Source organism: Colossoma macropomum, unplaced genomic scaffold (genome assembly GCF_904425465.1).
Source record: "Colossoma macropomum unplaced genomic scaffold, Colossoma_macropomum, whole genome shotgun sequence".
NCBI lineage: Eukaryota > Metazoa > Chordata > Actinopteri > Characiformes > Serrasalmidae > Colossoma > Colossoma macropomum.
Window position 1 is genome coordinate 37,059,031 of NW_023494800.1, and position 11,193 is coordinate 37,070,223.

An 11,193-nucleotide genomic window follows, 5' to 3' on the forward strand; every position below is an offset into this window, starting at 1 on the left:
GTAGATGGATAGGTAGGTAGACAGACAGACAGACAGACAGGCAGGTAGGTAGATAGACAGACAGACAGATAGGTAGATTGACAGACATATAGACAGACAGGTAGACAGACAGACAGACAGACAGAGAGACAGACAGACAGGTAGATAGATAGACAGACAGAGAAACAGGATAAAAGCTGAAAATCACACATTGTTGTATTTTACTTCTGGTTAGTTTAGCGTTTACACTCACATATTTATCATCGAACCAAAATATGTAAACAAAAGTGATACGAGTGACTCGTCTCTTCCACTGACCACAGACAATCCGCAGAGACGCGACGCCGGTTCATTCTGTCTCTGATCTGTACTGCGTTCATATGCCAAACAAACTGCACCTGAGTTCATTTTGAGGCAACATTGAGCAGGTCAAGGCGCCACACTGGCCTGCTCAGGGGGTCTCGGACCACTTATTCGGTGCTCCAAAATTCAGATGGCAGCGTTCACACTCGTTCTAATGAACTGAGCAATCGCACCAGGGCCCGTTTCAATCGAACCAAACCTGCCAAGTCTGAAGGCACCATTTAGACTTCGTCGCACTTCACACATTTACCATCCACTGACAGGTTCTCTAGGGAACCAAAAGTGGTTCTTATATACCAGTGAACTGTTTTTGGACCCTTATATTTAGGAGTAGGGCTGGGCAATATGACAACAGATCAACAGCCCCGCCCAATTTTTCCCAGGATTCCCAAATTAGAGGTCCTCAGCTCTGACCCCGTGGACCATCGGGGTCCGTGGTGTGGAATTCGGAGCGCTTTCTCACGTCCTAGCAGAGGCAGAGGAACCTTCTCTGGAATGACTGGTATGTACTGGTGGGGGGGTGGGGGTGGGTTCACACCATGGTGAGCTTCACACCGCAACAGTGTCCAACCGTGCCCCTCTTACACAATGCAAACACCCTGCAGCGACAAAACTCACACATCGCAGCCTCTCTGACTGCCGGGGGTCCGCGGCCCTCTCCACCAACAGAGGAAGAGGATGGGCTGCTAGTGTTAGCATTACTGAACATCATATTTGATATGTACTGTAGATATACATACACACACACACACACACACACACACACACACACACACACACATATATATATTATTCAAAGCATTCATTATGGTGGTGGTGGTGATAGGAACCAGACGTCCACCTCTAAAAGCTCCCTCACAGAAAGTTCCTACATGAAATGGTTATGAATTCACTGCCTGATGACTGAGACACTGTTTTATGATAGTTTGGAGAACTTAAACTCCATTCATGGTGGAGGGATACATGCAGGGCGCTGTGAGGCAAAATAGTCCCCAAAGAAAACTTATTATTTCAGATTTTCCACTATTTTCCATCATCAACATTCCATATAAACTCAGAAGACTCGTGTAGGTTCACTGGTGGTTCTGGATAGTAAATAAAATGTCTATATCTGTGTTGTAGTCATGGCGACCCCTGGTTCCTATCACCACCACATCTGAAGACATCTGAACCATTTCACACCAAACCTCTCTGAATCACTCTGTTTACATCTCACACACTGAATTATGGAGAAATTTTGAAAAATCATTGGGTTCCACTTCAAGCTGATGAAGCTGGGCGTGTATTGCACCTTATGTTGCACTAAATGTGCTCAGTAAACTAACACAATGTTCTCTATTACTGCTGACTGTACACTTCGTCTTACTGTTAAAGGGGAATTTCACAATTTTTTGCTTAATTCAATTATTGACGTGTAGGTCATTCAGAGTGGTTTGATGCAATATATATATATATATATAAAATATGTATATAGCCATAATTGATCAGCCCTAGGTAAAATTAGCAGCCAAGAATGGGTTTTTAACACAGTTAAGGCCAAAAAAATCAAGCAAAACTATCATAAAATAATGTTTCATGCAGCGTATTCATAACCATTTCATGTAGGTGGACGTCTGGTTCCTATCACCACCACTGTGAACAGTTCTGACTCTGTAAGTTTCTCTAGAACGGAGCATTTCACACCAAACCACTCTGAACGGCTCTGTTTACATCTTAAACATTTAATTATGCAGAAATTTAGAAAAATAGGTGGAATTCCCCTTTGATTGCTCTGTATCCTGTCCCACTGTTTGAACTGTGGCCTATATTGTATTTACACTTCTGTTCACTTTGTCTTCTCGTCTGCTGATCCATGTTAAATGTAGCTCCGTGGTTCTCTGAGAACTATGTTCCGTTCACTCCAAACTGTGAAGGACGACAGTAAATCTTGACCCCTTATCTGTCCACTCTGCTCTCGCTGCCTCCAGGTCCAGCAGTAAGAGTAACAGTAGGAACTGAAACTGGGCGCAGCTCTTTACCTTTGTCCTCAGGCCACTGTTTTCAGTTTCGTCACAGGAACCTGATTCAGGCTCTGAGGCAACAGCACCCCACCCATCAAACACGGCCCACGAGCAGATCGGATAAATCACCAGCGCTCCTGACGTGGCCCGCCGGCACACAACGACACTGTGTGCACGAGCACCGCGCGTTTCTCTGTCCCCGCGCCGCTGTCCGGTATCACAACAGCGCTTTAGACAGGTTTATAAATCCTGCCTCACTTTTCAGCAGCTGTGAGTCACGGCAAAGAATCCCGACCAGCCGAGAGCAGCTCGGAGAACCGACTTCAGCACCGTCACAACTCACTGTCTACGGCCAGCGCAGCCTGAAACCTGCTCACCAGCCACTGCACTCACATTTCACCTCATGTGGCTCACTTAGGAAAGGTTCTAGACTGGGTTCCTGGCTTGATGGTATGGTTCTTCAGTCTTAAAAATAAAGGTTTCTAAATGGTTCTTTGCTAGGACACTTTAGAAATGAAGGTTCCTAAATGGTTCTTGGCTTGGAGGTACAGTACTAGTTTCTTAAAATAAAGGTTACTAAATGGTTCTTTGCTTAGACACTCGTAGAAATGAAGGTTCCTACAGGGTTCTTGGCTTGATGGTATGGTTCTACTGTCTTAAAAATAAAGGTTTTTAAATGGTTCTTGGCTTGGACACTATTTCAAATGAAGGTTTCTATATGGTTCTTGGCTTGGAGGTCCAATTCTACACTCTTACAAAAAATGAAAACATGTATTTTGGCTAAGCCATGTGGTTCTACACCCTTAAAAAGAAAGGTTCTGGCCATGGCGTTTGGTTTCTACATGGTTCTTGAAGGTATGCTTTTAGGAAGAACCTTTAATTGGTGCAGAAGTCTAACAGTAAATCCACTGAAAGTTTCTTTAGGGAACCAAAGTTGGTTCTCCAACAGCGCTCTGTCTGTTTCCCTTTTCGGCATCTTTGTTTTTCAGAGAGTAGTTGGAAGGTGTGCCGCAGTGAAGCACTAACATGCTAAAGAAGATAGCTTGACCTCTGCTCGGAAAAGCTCGGGAACTCGTTGAACTACATTTTGGAATTTTGTTGAAGGGGAATTCCACCAATTTCTCAAAAATTCAGCAGAATTCTACTGTTGAGATGTAATCAGAGTGACTCAGAGTGGTTTGGTGTGAAATGGCTCAGGGGTCTTTACAGTGGTGGTGATAGGAACCAGGGGTCGCCATGACTACAACACAAATATAGACATTTTATTTACTATCCAGAACCACCAGTGAACCTACACAAGTCTTCTGAGTTTATATGGAATGTTGATGATGGAAAATAGTGGAAAATCTGAAATAGTAAGTTTTCTTTGGGGACTATTTTGCCTCACAGCGCCCTGCATGTATCCCTCCACCATGGATGGAGTTTAAGTTCTCTAAACTACCATAAAACAGTGTCTCAGTCATCAGGCAGTGAATTCATAACCATTTCATGTAGGAACTTTCTGTGAGGGAGCTTTTAGAGGGGGACGTCTGGTTCCTATCACCACCACTGTCAACATGGTTCTATACAGCACCAAAAATGGTTCTGCTATTGCTGAAATGGTTCCTCAGATTGTTTTATATGGTTTTATATAGAATGTTTTTGAAAATGGTTCCATATAGCACCAAAAAGGGTTCTGCTACTGTTACGGTGTCAAGCTTAGAACAACAGAAGAACTCTTTTTCATGCTTAAATGGTTCTTTGCTTGGTGAAATTGTTCTTTAGATTGTTGTACATGGTTCTATACAGAACCTCTTGGCAAACAGTTCTAAGCAGCACCAAAAAGCGTTCTGCTATTGTTACGATGTCAAACTTATAACAATAGAACGACACTTTTTCATGCTGAAATGGTTTTGCATAGTGAAATGGTTCTTCACATTGTTGCATGTGGTTCTATACAGGACATTTTTGTAAAAAAGCACCAAAAAGGGTTCTGCTATTGTTAGATGTCAAGTTTGTTACAACAGAAAAGCCCTTTTTGGTGCTATATAGAACCATTTTCACAAAGCTTCTTTACAGAACCATATTCAACACATTCTCCATCAATCTGAAGAACCATTTCACCATGCAGAGAACAATTTAATTATGCAGATGGTTTCATATAGCACTCATAGTTCTAAACAGAGCCATTGTCTTTACTAAAGAACCCTTGAAGAGCCGTCTTTAGGAGTGAAGAGTTACCCCCCCATACAGCCCCTCTGTTTGCTCAGGGCCAGTTCGCTCCTGCTGTTAGACTCGCTGGCTGCGGGTTTGACAAGTCAATAGGCGAGAGGAGAAGAGGGCGAGGCTTCTGTTACACCAACACTCAGCAGCTGACAGCTCCCGCAACAATGAGGGGCTTTTCACCTCAAGACGTGGGCTTAACGGAACACTCAGCCCGCCCGCCGGCTTTCATTCTAGAGCTGACCGATACGGCAACAGTATAACATCACGATACTTCAACTTACGATGTGTTCAGTCTCTGATCAGTTGGAACTGAGAAAAGAGCCAGTAGTTCTACACTCTTAAAAAAGATAATAACAGTGGTTCTATTAAGAACTATGGGTTCTATATAGTACCATTTGCATGGTGAAATTGTTCTTCAGATTGATGGAGAATGTGTTCTATATGGTTCTATACAGCAACAAAAAATCTTCTTCTATTGTTACAAGCTTGACATTGTAAGAATAGTAGAACGCAGTTTTGGTGCTATTTAGAACCCTTTTCAAAAAGGTTCCATTAGAACCATCTACAGCACGTTCTCCATCAATCTGAAGATTTCATGATGCAAAGAACCCTTTAATTATGAAAAGTGTATGTATACAGTCTTTACTAAAGAACCATCTTTTTTAAGAGTCTACATTTTAAAAATAACATCAAAAACTGTAAACAAACTTATTTTTAAATCAATATTTAGCACTAAATCCAGTCACACAGACTAATTTTGCTCTCTTATTCATCATATCATATCGCCCACTCCTACACCTGTCTCTACACCTTGACACGCTTTTGGAGCCAAAAAAGAAAACAAAAGATGCAAATAATGTCCAGAAAAGGTCAGTTCTGGTCAGTTTTGGTCTACAAGGTCTGTAAACCTAAGTACATCCCATAAAACCTCCAACATAAACGAGCTTGCTGCATTATTTTTTCGAAACACCCGTTTTCCGGCAAGCCCGCTAGGCGGACTACTCCAGTGTGAACTACTAGCCAATCCGAGCAGAGAATGGAGGAGCGCACAAGCCAATCACAGCGTAGGAGGGGCGGGACTTTCCGGAAAGCGCGTGGGAAAAGAAAAAAACACCACGTGTTTTCGTGCCCAGTCGCCTCTCGCTAGAACAGCTAGAGCCGTTTCTCTATAAACCACACGAAGAACAGCAGAGCTGATCTCTCTAACGCGACCTGACATCATACTAAACATGACATCAGGTCAAAGTGCGTCAGCGTTTCACTGTATTTCCCGCGCACACGCAGCTCACCTGGACTCTTCAGTTCCACCCGGTAACAGGCAGCTGGGTCAGAATAGCCCCAAAAATGATAAAATCCCAGTCCGAGCGGTCAGATTAGGCGTCTGGAGGAAAACGGGCTTAAATCCACAAATCCACATCAGACAGGTTGCAGAGACAGAGCGCGCGCTGCTGTGGGCAGAGTGCACCAGACTGAATGGAGAGAGAGAGCGTGAGCTGCAAAAACTCCTGCAGAGGGGAGGGGCCACCCGAGGACACGCCCATGTCGTTTCATACAGTGGGTAGAGCTCGATAAACCACGCCCCCTTTGGCAGAGGGCTAGAGGCTCTGTTTGGGGAATATTCAGTACACTTATCTCTCTATCAGCATGTCCAAATTTTTATCCACAAATGTAAATAGATAAATGACCAATTTGTCTCCTTCTATGCTTAATTTCATCATTATATGGTTAGTTTATGTTCTTCTTCTAACAAATGAGCCCCTTGAGTGCTTTAGCCCCTCCTAAATATTATTTAGCACCCCCAAATGACTGACATCAACAGTATTTTACATTGACTCTTCATTATTCTGCTATGCCATCATGTCCCCAAATTTAAAATATACATTTATATGATATATGATGCCCTTGATGAGTTTATTGGCTAATATGCGTTTTTATGGCTGCGCCCCTTGTCTTGTTTGTATATTATGTGTTGATGGATAAAAAGACACTTAATAAACTCTAGCCTGCTTTATGTACTGTTTGGACCCTATTGGGTTTTTCGCCTTAGCATTGTGATAGCTGGCACTTTTACACCACAACTGCAGAATTTTTGTCCTATTTTTATTCTTTTTTCGTACTTATGCTTACTTTACTACCCCAGATTGCGAGAATACCACTCCGCTGGCTTGATAAGGTAGGCACCCGTTGTATGCCACTCTGGTCCACTCTCGGACCACCCAGATTATTGTCTTGTGTACAAGGTCTGACTCAATCTCCTCAAAGAGATTGTAAATGCACAGGGACTTTTATTTTGGAAAATAAACCAAGGCAAATGTTACTAACAATTGAGAGAACAAAAAATGACTAGGCCTGATATAAAATGATTTAAATGGTGTTGCTGACCCTGAACCCAAGCGGTTGTTAAGGGTTGCTGAAAGAAAAGGTGATGTAACACAGGGGTAAACATGTTTCTGTGCTAACTTTTTTGGAATATTGTGCAGGAATCAAATTTAGAATGTCCATATGTAGACAAAAATAGGTTCCTCATGCTCTTAGAGAGCTTCTCCTTTTGAGTCTTGGTTCCTTTCAGTGGTTCTTCCTCATGCTCTAAGAGAGGTTCTCCATCTGAATCTTGGTTCCTCTCAGTGGTTCTTCCTCAGGCTCTTAGAGAGATTCTCCTTTTCAATCTTGGTTCCTGTGAGTTGTTGCTCCTCAGTCTCTAAGAGAGTTTCTCCTTTTGAGTCTTGGTTCCTCAGTGGTTCTTTCTCATGAGTTCTTTTTCTGACACTGTCTCCTTTGGTGAGACTTATTGAAGGGCTGCACCTGCATTTCTATGTAAGCTGCTTTGGGAACTCGATGGTTCTGGAAAACTCCATACAAATAACTCTGAACTACACTGAAGTTTAATGACATTCTCATAACACAGGACGCTGTTAAGAAACTTGCCAGTGTAGTAGTAAAAGTTTATACCCCATCAATTAGCACGATACATGATACAGAGAATTAATTGACTGTCCAACAGAAACTTTGGTCATCTTGCTTCCAAACATATGCAAGGATATCTCAGCCTGGTTAAAGTGATGATCCCCGCTCGGAGCGGGCTTAATGACTGGACGGTTCTCGCAGAGCAAAGAAAATAATCCAAAACTAATTAAAGTCAACATTTAAAGCTGCTCCAGAGTCCTTTGACAGGCTGCTGTTTGTGACAGCAGTGCAGGGTGAATGGAGAACCCCCGCGGAGAGGCTTGTGCTGGGCTGGAGCCTCACAGAAGAACCTCCTGATGGCTCTCTTTATGAGGCTGGATGACTGAACCCGTCTACAATGCGGAGGTGAAACGTCACCGACAGCACAGAGACAGAGTGAAATGCTAGTCAGAGAGAGCTGGCTTACCCATTATTTTGAGGAATCTATTAACATGACTCAAAATGGTGTGTTTACCAGCTATAACAAGTGATAATCAGGCACTTTTAAACACGATAGTTCGGCTAAAAATGAAATGCCCAAAGTTTCCACCCCTTAGCTGATCAGACAAGACATGTTTGGCTTCTGAAATTTGCTTTAGTTTTAACACCAAAGCTTAGAGGCTAATGAAGTCAGAAGTAACAGAAGCTAACGCCCTACCAATTAGCATGGTGCTAACTGTATGCCTAAATCATCACATTTGCTATGTCAAACTGTGTCAAGTTTTTAAGTGTATCCCTGCTGAAAAAAGACTAAAACCTAATGGTTTTGCTTTCTAATGGGAATGATCTAAGTGGTTTCCAATAGAGACCACTTATTTCCTGTAGAACACATTTAGGAAACCAATAAATGCATTTTAATCAGACATTGGTCACCTGTTAAACCATTAGGATCCTTTACATTGTGATATCAACCCATTAAAAAGCCAAAACACATTATAAAACCACTTAATGGTTTCTATATTTTTTTCCAGCAGGGATTAAAAAACCGCAGACAAGGTTTAGTCTTCAAAATTGCTGCTACTACTGTTTTTAGCTATGCTAATGTACTTGTGTGCATGTCTTTAGGTAATATTTTGTCACACAGTGAGCCAAAGTAAGTATATCTGAAATTATTTAACAGCTCAACACAGTTTGGGGCAAATGTGTGATGTTTTAGACATGCTGTTAGCACCACGCTAATTAGCTAATCCTAATACGCTTCCATTCCTTGTTAGCCTCGAAGCTGCGGTCCTAAAACTAAGGAAACAAACTTCAGACAGAAAATATGTCCTGAATGACTGGCTCCATTTCCAGGTAAGATACTGTGTAACTTTGATTTCTCACAGAATTATCACTATAACATGTTATACATTCCAGCTCTGAACTTTCTTTGTAGCTCAGAGGGGAAGTTAGCTGTTTCAGACTGTGGATTAGAGGTCTGAGGTGGATTTGGAATGCAGTTTGGCTGTGTAAGACTTTTCTCTCTGAAGGCTCTGAAGGCTCTGTGTGAAAGAGGAACATGCTTCGGCATGTCCAGCCCCACTTAGAGCCGCCACTGACACATCAGCCTCTCAGGCTTTAGATGCACACAGACGTAGGAAGCTGGTGGGCATGTCCAGGAGTCTGCTCCTCACTTCCTGTCTGGGATCCGTCTGTGGACTCCTTCACACTGCTTAGAAATGTCTAAAAATAAATACAACAACAACAGCTAATCTTATGCAAATGTACGTATTGTGATATAAACTGAGTCTGTTCTACAGTTTCTCATTAGGCTGAATGAATAACCGACTCTAAATGTAGGTATTGTGATATAAACTGAGTCTGTTCTACAGTTTCTCATTAGGCTGAATGAATAACTGACTCTAAATGTAGGTATTTATCAGTCAGTAATGTATCTAGAACTTCCAGAAGGTTTAGAGTGATGTTTTTTCTCATAAAACTGGTCCAACTCATTAGAAATCAAAACCTATTTGGTTGATTCCTGTCAATTTGTAATTATGCTGATAGCTAATCTGATTCATTAGGACTTCTGTTCAGCTCCTGAAGTCCTAACCAATAGGAAAGCTTGCTTAGCTATATCTACCAAGACACCACAGGGAAAAAACACAATTCCTGGCTTACTTTCCACTCTGCATTTTAAGAATGTATCCTTTTCCATCCAAACATTTATAAGTGTAGTACTGTAATACTTGCAGAAGTTAAATACAAGCATGATTCTATTAAATAAAAATGAAAAATTACATACATGTATTTTTTAGCTCCCAGAAATCATTAGGCTTTCTCTGGAGGCCTAGAAGGTTCTCAGGGTTCCTCTCTGCCAATATGGCAGAATGACCCAAACCCTTTTCTTCTTTAGGTGCCTGGATCGGTTTAAGTCCCTCAGATGGGACACTCTTGGTTGTCCTCACAGCACGTTTCTGTCCCAGTATGACTCCTCGCTCAGGACAGCAGGACAGAGAGCAGCACAAGCTGCTTTGGGTGGCTAACAAGCCAAATCCGTTCTGTTTGGCAGGCCACTGCATCGTTTTTGGGCGAGCAGCAGGTTTGGCATATTCGCCAGTTGTACTTGAGATATGTACACAGACACTTGGCAGAATGTGGAGCATCCTACATTTTAGTTAGCATGGATGGACAGAGAAAACATTCTCACTCAAACAGGACAACTTGGTAGTTCACTTTCTTTCTCTCACGATCATAAAGTGATAATTTGTCAGAAAAGTCCTGCGGGTTTGCCTCTTACCCCAAATGTAGTCAATCGGCCAGGACATATTTGGTGTCTGAAGCTTCCTTCTGTAGTTTAGCCACAAGGCTAATGCTGTTAACAAGTAACACCTCACTAATTAGCATGGTGCTAACTGCATGCATAAATCACAACACACTGACCTCAAACCATGTGATGTAATCTCTAACAGACTTACTTAAGTGGTTTCTGACATGTCATGACATAAACTGTTATCTATAAACATAGACTAAAATGTGTTTTAGCGTAGCTAAAAACAGTAGCAGTGAAACTGATTTAGGTTCCTCAGTGTTCATATATGGTCTCACCTGGTCACTCAACACTTAACACCTCGTCACAAAGACCCAACAAAGCCTTTTCTGACTTTCCTCAGGAGGCTGTGGGGAGTCAACTTGCCACAACGGCTCCTCTGCAGCTTCTACAGGTCCACAGTGGAGAGCATCCTGACCAGCTGCATCACGGAAGGCCCTACAAAAGGCCCTGTAGCTGCCCTCCCACCCATACAGGACATTTACAATGAAAGATGTCTGAGGAAAGCTAGCAGAATCACCTCAGACCCCCCGACACCCCCAGCCACTTCTTGTTCCACCTGCTGTGAACTGGGAGGAGATATGAGAACATTCAAGCCAGAACTACCAGTTTCAAGAACAGGTTCTACCCTCGAGGTGTTAAACTGGTCACACCAACAGCACCACCAGATCATGAATACAAACACTACTGCACTTTGGAATAACATTAAATAACACTAAACATCTACTGTCTCTGGTCTGTTTATTGCATTCTCTATATTGACTGTGGTGACTGTGGTGAGTTACTCTAACACTCAGCTCTGAACCCTGAGCACGTTTAGTCACTAAGGCCTTTACTGTTCATCGTCGAGGTGTCACAAGTTCACGCTTTACAGCAGAAACGGTCAAACTCCAGCACTGACCTCCAGCAGAACCCGATAAATCCTCTCAGCCAATCAGCGTGCAGTATTCAGGT

At 42.5% G+C, this 11,193-nt stretch overlaps 1 protein-coding gene across 2 annotated transcripts in view; it reads right to left on the minus strand.

Moving 5' to 3' along the window:
* LOC118819901 (inactive tyrosine-protein kinase PRAG1) overlaps positions 1–6,010 on the minus strand; it is a 45,634-nt gene extending 39,624 nt beyond the window's left edge. For both annotated transcript variants that reach the window (XM_036587896.1, XM_036587895.1), the window contains exon 1: positions 5,837–6,010. The gene's annotated coding sequence lies outside the window, so the exon portion shown is untranslated. The remainder of the gene's footprint in view (positions 1–5,836) is intronic.
* Between the last annotated feature and the right edge of the window lie 5,183 nt (positions 6,011–11,193).